Below are 9,657 nucleotides of genomic sequence, written 5' to 3'. Positions count from 1 at the left end.
TGCCGCGAGGGCGAGGCAACCTGTCACTCACATGACATCCACCAATAGCAAACCCCAACCATCCAATCAATTCCCCATGAACAAAATCAAGACCCGCCCTAAATTTTTTCTTGTTTGAGAAGCCATTTCACTCAGATATTCATCACAATAGGGTAGAAAAGACCGTTGCAACTTTACTTTCATGCAGAATTTAAAATGAACTTGAACCATAAAAATCTGATTTTTTTTTTTTTTTTTTTTTTTTTTCCTAAATTACTTGTTTTCTAATTTCAGTAGCTGGCTGAAAACCAAAAATGGCAATAACGTGACTAGTAAACTAGTAAACTAGACTAGTTCGGCTGTTTCTAATGTGTAAGAAAATGAACTCACTTACGGTCTAACAGCTTTGTGGTTGCATTATCATCTCCTGGCCGCCGCATTAATTTTTAGTAATACAACATTCTGTCGTCAGTTATTCCTTGCATATCCAACACTGTTCCTTGCATGCCAGTGCTGGTAACGGAAAAGCATTGTCTCTAATGGATGAAAACATGGGGTCACTAAATAAACAGAAGTTTAGAGGAGCTAGTTCGCAGGCAGAGGAAATGGGCAGGTTTCCCCCGGTCCATATGTCAGCAATTTGGGGGCATTGTATACCTTGGCCTGAGAGAGAGGCTCATGATCGATGGAGGGGTGAAAATCCCGAGTCTCTGGCTCTGCGCATTGCCCCGAAAATTGCTTTCAGCTGATAGCTTCATTTCACTTGACATTTATCAAGTGGATTACTGTGTGTTTCTCTGTTTACCACTACCATGATGGAGAGGATTGCGATAGCAGCGGGGAGACCAAATGTTTTTCCTTCTGTGTCACTGGAAATATATACATGTAAATTGGCTCTGTAAACTCTTGAATTGACAGTAAACTCGCATCGCAGAAATATATACTCTACGTTTTGTGGACCGTCACCTCTTGACCTGGGTCAGAAAGGGGTCAGTGAATGCGCAAAATCAAAACAACAATGCATCTGATAATAGCCGACTTAAAAGTGTCCAGCGGTCTTTTTTGTCTTGCAATGTGGAAATGTGTGAAAACCTTGCACATTTCCTGCCTAGTTTGCATGCAAATGATTTAGGACTGCACTGCATTATTCATCCTCTCACTCTTGTGACAATGCTAGAACACTGATATGCTGGTTAGGTGGGAATATGAGTACTTTACAGACAACGGGGTCTCCAGGAGCAGAGCAGCGCTATTATACTTTCCCTGTCCGCGTGCGCTGATTACGGTCCACGCACGCATCCGTACGCGGAGATAGTTACCGGGGACCTCGAGAGCGCGTTTAATCACTTCAGCGGCACCGAATTGGCTCCCGCGCGCTCGACGCGTCCTCGCCTGAAGTGCGCGAGCCACCCCGACCGCCTCATCAAGAATCCAATCAGTTTAAGCGCGAGATGCACTTCGCTGGAGATGAAAAGAGCTTTTCCGTCGGGATGTCGGTGCCATAAGGGCATGATCACTGCATATGCAAAGTGGAAGGGAAATTAGCACGGATTCTCTTCCCTCTGATAGTCATGCATATATCAGGGGAGCGTGTAAGGAGTTCAAAACGAAGCCTTTTCTACCGAATGCATTATTCATTCTTGATCTCAGGTCAATCTGAGCGCTTTTTAAAGAATTACACAACTTAATATGTGGCTTGGTTTTGAAACGCATTGAAATGTAGGCATGATGATAGCCTAGCATATGAATGTGCGGTTAGATTTAACCGCTGCATGCTCATGTCACTTCACACTTGAATTGGACTTCGAGCTTGCTGCTGTTATTCGATATCAGCCTAACAAACTTTTCCTCCGTGATCATTTATTATTCTGCCTCTTGTCTTAATTATTTTTTTATTTACTTTAGTTTTCTGCAATTAAACTCGAATCTCTTAACGAGTCTCTTTTAAACTCTTTTTATTTAAAGAAATTTGATTTTTGTGATCTCCTAATCTTTAATTCAAGTTTTCTCTTCTCTGATGACGTGTTTACTGGCGCAAGGGCGGGACAACCTGTCACTCACATGTCCGAAATCGCCCCCTATACCCTTAAATAGGGTACTATTAAAGGACAGCCATTTATAGTTGTGTCCGAAACCATAGTGGACATTATTGAGTGTGCTCATTCAATCCCACAATGCACCGCAATAATGAGGTTACAACTAATGTAGCCGGCTTAAAACCAACCAATCAACAGCTAGAGAATACCCACTGTCAGAGTCATGTGCCGGAGCCTGAAGCTGAATCATCCATCCGTCTATCCATTTTCCAAACCGCTGGTCCAATGTGGGTACAGTGTAATATTATAGATGTATAAATTCCTTTTTAATTAATTATTAAATTGTTTAATTATGGTTTATACATAGTTTCCATGACAGAATTCAAGATAAATCTTTTCTACTGGAACTACCATTTTGCTATAAGCTTCAAATAATTTTTAAACAGAAAGCACAAACTACGCAAAAGCAGCAGCCCTTCTGGTGCATTAAATGTCCGAATTCGCTCATTCATTTTCATTGACTCACTCAAGTGAACTATATTAGTGGAGTATAGGAAATAGTGAATGAGTGTATATGGGTTGATTTTGAACACAGCCCATGATTTACTACTTGCTATTGCTAGTCAGCTTCAGGTGGTATTAGGGGGAGCGACATGTTCATTTTGTGGGCATCTGATTGGACAAAATGAGTCATCAATATTGAATAAAAAATAAAATATATATTTCTGGTATGTTTTCCAGGAAGTGGAATTTTTAAAATGTATTTTAATTTAGCTTAGCTAAACTTAAACTTTTTGCTGTCTTGCACTACAAATACAAATCTATTTTTTAATACAAAATGAAATCTGTTAGTTGGGAATTTATTCTGTGGAAATAGTTTCCTTCCGGTTGCCCTCCATCCAACCTGAACGACCTAAACCTGCTATATATGCAATTACATCCCGGCACAGGGTGCAGTCATTAGATGAATCCTATTGAACAGAAACGTCTTTGAGTTTGAAGTGGTTAAACTGTCATTTCAAATCGTCTGGACCTTGTGATTACTGGCACGGGAGGAATTATATATTTAGCTTTAAGTCCGTAGCGATTTCCTGCCCCTGTCTTGATCCTAAGTGACTGGAGCACTAGATACCCCCATCTCCACGGAGTTGTGATATCCCCCCGGGAGGACTGTAATCAACGGCTCAAAGCACGGAGAGATGCAAGATGAGGCGAGTGCGGGTCACGGCATACATGTGCACATGCACAAAGCTGTCTGTGCTGAGCGCATATTATTCATAAGTCTTTACTGCACAAACGAGAAGGGAGGCACCTGCCATGCAAGTTAGTTAGAGGGACACGCGACTGGGGTGAGAGGCCTCTCCTTGAGCATGTGATCACAAGTGACAGAAGGGAATGAAAGTGGACCACAGTTCTGTTTCACAAACAGATCTAAAGATTTGGTAGCGGTGTGACTACCGTAAGGGCCATTCACACAGAACTCGTTTTTGTATTCCATTGCGTTGCTTTCCCATTGTTTTACTATGTAAACATGCACTATTATAGACGGATGTGTTTGACCGTTGCGCTCACATGTTTTGCAGCGTCTCATGCCTGACCCGGCGTTCTAAAAGCGCAATGCTCAAGTTCGCATCTCTATAGACTGAGGTTTTTTTTGTTGTTGTTCCACCTGCATCTTGCATTTGAATGGCCCCTTTAAAGGGTTAGTTCACCCAAAAATGAAAATTATGTCATTAATGACTCACCCTCATGTCATTCCAAACCCGTAAGACCTCCGTTCATCTTCGAAACACGGTTTAAGACATTTTAAATTTAGTCCGAGAGCTTTCTGTCCCTCCATTGAAAATGTATGTACGGTGCACTGTCCATGTCCAGAAAGGTAATAAAAACATCATCAAAATAGTCCATGTGACATCAGTGGGTTAGTTAGAAGTTTTTCAAGCATCTAAAATACATTTTGGTCCAAAAATAACAAAAACTACGAATTTATTCAGCATTGTCTTCTCTTTCGGGTCTGTGTATATCTGCTTTCAATCAACAGCATTTGATTTCTGCTCCCTTCTGCTCCGGACAGTGACGCGATTAGGACATCTGCGACATGCACAACTACGCACCATTTTAAAAAATATAGCAATACCAAAATACAAACAATGTAGAATAGCTTGAATACAGCGTGCATCTCCCTCAGACTGTAAACGAAGCTCGGGCGCACTACATAACACGTCATCAGCGTCACTGTCCGGAGCAGAAGGGGGCGGCAATGCGCCAATAAGCTAGATGCCAACCGCCGTAAAACAGGAAAGAAGAAGAAGAAGCAGCATCACTGTGGATTGAAAGCAGACATATACAACAGACCCAGAAGAGAAGACAATGCTGAATAAAGTCATAGTTTTTGTTATTTTTGGACCAAAATGTATTTTAGATGCTTCAAAAACTTCTAACTAAACCACTGATGTCACATGGACTACTTTGATGATGTTTTTATTACCTTTCTGGACATGGACAGTCTACCGTACATACATTTTCAATGGAGGGACAGAAAGCTCTCGGACTAAATCTAAAATATCTTAAACTGTGTTCCAAAGATGAACGGAGGTCTTACGGGTTTGGAACGACATGAGGGTGAGTCATTAATGACATAATTTTCATTTTTGGGTGAACTAACCCTTTAAAGCATCCATTTTTCATTCAGTAGCATGTAAAATTAAACTTTTTATTTAGAGAGTTTATAGAGTGGTTGGTAGAAGTCTCACATATAGACAGATGAGTGGCATAAAGTATGGTCAACTTTTGCTGCATCCAAAGTCACATACTCTCTAAGTATGTACTACATTTGAATTTGAATTTACTTCGCAACCGTTAAAAAAAGTACACTCTATATAGTATGAATATGGGTAGTATGAATTAAATTTGGATCCACCATGTTGTTACTGTGATGTAGACTACCACAGTCAGTTGTGTCGCTTCATAAATCCTCTCCCGTGGCCTCATGATATAGTAAAGTGTACATCGAATGCACACTTCAGAATCTCAGCAGAAGTAGTAGGTCATCAAGTAGTAGGAACTTTTCACATACTGTTTTTCGAATACTATGTATTCGGACATACTACTCCTTTAGCGTACTGTTTTTCGCGTACTATAGTAAGGCAGTATTACATTTCGGATGCAGCGTTTGTACCTTATTCTGGTCAAGATCTGCCCACTTACACAAGAACAAGTAAAGAAACCAACCACATTTATTTTATGTCTTTCAGAAGAGGTTCATCTGATATAAATTACATGAAAATAATTGACCATTGTGGGAAAATTTAAAATATATTGTGGCACTAATATTTGTGCGGAAGAAACTGGCACAAATGTGTAGATTTCGCAAGTAAAATTTTTGTCTGGAAAGGTCTTTTGAAAATCAAGTTTTAAACATATGTGCCAAGTGCTTAGTAATGTATACTCTTTATATTCATGTTCCAATAATGATTAAAAATATCATGTGGTGTAACCATCAAGTAAAAAATAAAATTTTCCTAACACCACGAATGCACTGAATTTGATTATTTTAATTGTTTTTCTTCATTATGATATAAAGGATGGTTGTATCAATTAAGTTTTTTGATACATACTAATAGAAGAGATGTATTTGTATATGTTTTTTTAATCTATAAATTGCATTTTTAAATGTATATTTGAATAAATTAATTGATATAACAAAATGCTATAGGCTGTGCTAATGAGTTATATGTGCCCCTGACATCAGAGAGCAGACTCATGAAGCGTTACAGAGCTCCTCTTATCAAACGTTAAGTCACAAAAAAAAGGATTAATGCATCGGAGTCGAATACATGATAAGCTTCATTAAAAAGGATTGTCTTTTCGAGGGTAAATGCATGGATTGGACAGGAAGTCTACTAATCTGTAACCTGATGCGCAAGGAAGGAAGGACTCAGGAACCAGCCTTCAGAGCTTTCACCAATCATATTCATCACAGAACCCAGTCCAGCCTCATTAGACCACAGCTCTGCACTTAACTAAACATCTTTTCCATAAAATAAATGCTTCCAGGTTACCCTCTGAGCAGGTCGCGCTCGCATCTGATCTCAATTATCGTCGTGCAGCGGTCGAGGATCGAGCCCAGCCAATGGCGGTGATGTTGGACCCTCTGAATTCACCGGCTGAAAGCGTCAACTGCAGCGTACATAAGTCCTGTATGTCACATTAAACAATGGGGGTTGGGGTCTTATTGAATAATTGGTTCCTCATGGGTTCTTTCTTGAGGAATATTAATTACGGGATGATTAAAACCTTTTTGGGGTCTTTGGGTGAGCGTTGTGAGGGGAAGTCAGGCCTAGCGCAGGACGGTGTACCGTTTGATGGGTTTAACTGTCATTTTGGGAGGAGATCGGACATTTGGTTTGTAGTTCAAGAAGAGGCATTTCTCGTCTAGAGAATTTCATGTGGACTGAGGTTTTGGCAGTGTTTCCCAAATTAATAGAGTCTTTCAGCATCTAATTTTTCTTACGGTCACTGGAAATGAAGAAAAGAAAAGCACAATGAAGAAAGCTGCGCCACATATGCTTTCACAGAAAAAAATGCCTACTTGTTTTTCTCTCAGACAAGATGCCAAAAAAAAAAAAAACTGCGGAAAGAGTTTGTTTGTCTATCTCTCCTGTGGTCCTTGGATCCTTAAAGACACGTATCAATCTTCTATCTTTTTAGTCTAGCTGTGGTTAGTCTTAAAGGCAGCACAGGCTTCATTTTAATGTGTTTATTAGGACCAAGTATGTATACTAAATTTCAGCCAATTCACTTTCTCCTGATTAAGACAAGACTCCACCATGTGGCAGTATGTAGAACAACAGCCTGATGTGATTCAAAACCTCAGGTAGTCATTAACTTTATGGGATATGAGCAATTCAGGGGTGTCCAATCCTGCTCCTTGAGGGTCACTGTCCTGCAAAATTTAACTCCAACCCCAATTAAACACACCTGAACCAGCTAATCAAGGTCTCACTAGGCATATTATAAACTTCCAGGCAGGTGTGTTGAGGCAAGTTGGAGCTAAACTCTGCAGGACAGTGGCCCTCCAGGACCGAGTTTGGACACCCCTGCCTGACACAGATTTTAATGATGGTGCGTTCAAGTCCTCCTGGGAAGTTCATATTTACGAGTTGGGAAGTCGTGTGTATGATGTCAGGCAATTAGCTTATTTTGTTGTAAATGAAAAGCCTGACAATGTCAATGCTAAATACCTAGGCCTAAGTATTGTGGTATTCCGCCATGTTTCAACTTGTAAAGATCGGGGCTTAAAGAAAATTTTGAGCTCCCACTTGTATTTACGACTTTGTGGTGGCGTTCATGTGTGTTCAACTCGTACAATCTTTTTGATTTGACTTGAATGCACCATAAGTCCTGATGCATATTATAATAATAAATAATGTTTAGGGGGGTTGCATTTGACAACTTTCTCTTTTTTTCTTTTTAAAATGTATTTATTTATTGTAAATTTGCTTACATCAAAGTTCAGAATCTTTTGGAATGATTAACAGTAGGTAGCCTATATGGGGCTAGTTGTCACACTTTGTAGTAGGGCTGGGCCTATTGACACAAATTTCATTAGTCAATTCGATTTTGATTCACAAGCTTGTGATTAGATTCTGATTCAATTCAATTCAATATCGATTATTTCGCATATATATCAGGTAGCCTACAATACAAATTTTCTCAAGGGAAAAAAATCTCTCATGCTTGGTAGGCTACATTACTAGCCTATATATGTAATATTGAAAGTTAAAATAAACTAATTTTACACTCGAGGAAGTTTTTATAATAATAAAGTTATAGCCCACAGACACATAACTTTACAATCACATAATTATAGCCTATACTCCAATTCGTTTTTTGAAATATAAACATTTAAATGGTGGCTGTCATAACTTTACAGATTTATTCAAACATGTATTAAATATTGAAGAACATTAAAAAATATATAATGTATAATATGTAATATGGTGCAGATATTTAGCAAAATGCTCCTCTCAAGAATTCATTTTTCTAGCTGACTAATGAGTTTATGGCCACTGAAGAGGCCATGGTAATTTCCTGAGGTAAATGTGACTTACGTGACATATTGCTGTTTTTATTGACGTCTTTCAGCGGTTGAAACACTGATTACATGATTACATGAGACATGATACGAATTTCGGTACGAAGTTGTACTGTATCTTTTAACATACCTTCAGATGTTCATTCATATTTATTTTGCGCTGTAACTGGTATTAAAGCGGAGGAGATGATCAGTTCACGTACGCTTCGAGCTGCCGCTACACTGTAATAAATGACCGTGATTTTAACAGTAAAAGACTGTAAAAATGCTGCGGTGAAAAACTGTTGATTGGTTTACAGAAAGTTTCCGTACTATATACGGTGAATAACTGTAATAGATCTAATGGTACATTTAATGTAATTTTACGGTAAAATACCGTTAAATTCACAGTTTTTGGAAGTGAAAAATAACAATTCATTGTAAAATTTACAGTGAAAAACCGTATATTGACATTCCCACAATTCCCTGCGTGATACTTCACATTTGATATATTTTTGTTGAAATAACTCTGTTTCTTCTTAGTTTTTCTCATTTTTTTCTAATCAGTTATGTACATTAGGGTTTTATGTTACATCTAATGTTGTTAAATTAATGTTTATTGCATTTTTAAAATTTCATGCATGTTACCATGATGGTGTTTAGTGTGTGTGTGAATGACACTGTGTGCACCTTTTATATGTTTGTATTGTCCTCCTCAGCTTGTGGAAAAGCTGCTTGTGATGAACTTTGATTCATCATGTGACTCTCATCACCACTGTGTTTGGTGACTGTCAGTGTATTATAAAGGTACTAAACAGATATTAGTACTTCATTAGGTTAGTAAATTAACATTATATCAGTTAATGAAATACGTTATTTTACCGTAAATTTAACAGATTTAAAATGTAAAATTCACATGTAACTCCGTAAGTATGTTTACGGTTTGATGTCATTTTTACAGTATTGTTCTGGTAACCACAGCTGCCGGTATTTTTCCGTAGAAACAACGGGATTTTTTTTTTTACAGTGTACGCTTGAACTCAGGCACAATACAGCGACCTGTCAAGCCACATTAAACAGTACTAAAACTGTATTTATTTTTTGAATTTTGTGAAATCTGAGTTTTTGGATGGGAGGCGCGCTACAATGTTCCGTTCATTCATCAACTGAAAACAGGATAGAATAATCGATTCTTGAGATTTAAGAATCAATATCGGGTTGTAAAAATTTAAATCGAGAAATCTAGCTATATTTTTATCCAGCCCTACTTTGTAGTGCAGTGAATATTTTGGGGTAGTATAGGTTTATTTTTTAAAGTAAATTTCTCTATAGACACACATCGTAAAGTTTTGCTAGGCCAAAAAAAAAAACGCTAATTAACATTTTCACTGTCATAGCCCAGAAAAAAAACAAAGCAGTTCATTCAATACACATTATAATATTGTGTCAAGAAACATGGCCTATTGTAGACATTTTAGCTAAATTTAAACAGTAAACAATTATGAAACATTAAACAAATTTTTTTTTAAAAAGCATAAAAGTACATAAAAATACCAAACCACAGTT

This window comes from Megalobrama amblycephala, linkage group LG2 (genome assembly GCF_018812025.1).
Source record: "Megalobrama amblycephala isolate DHTTF-2021 linkage group LG2, ASM1881202v1, whole genome shotgun sequence".
Classification (NCBI taxonomy): domain Eukaryota; kingdom Metazoa; phylum Chordata; class Actinopteri; order Cypriniformes; family Xenocyprididae; genus Megalobrama; species Megalobrama amblycephala.
This window is presented reverse-complemented; position numbering follows the sequence as displayed.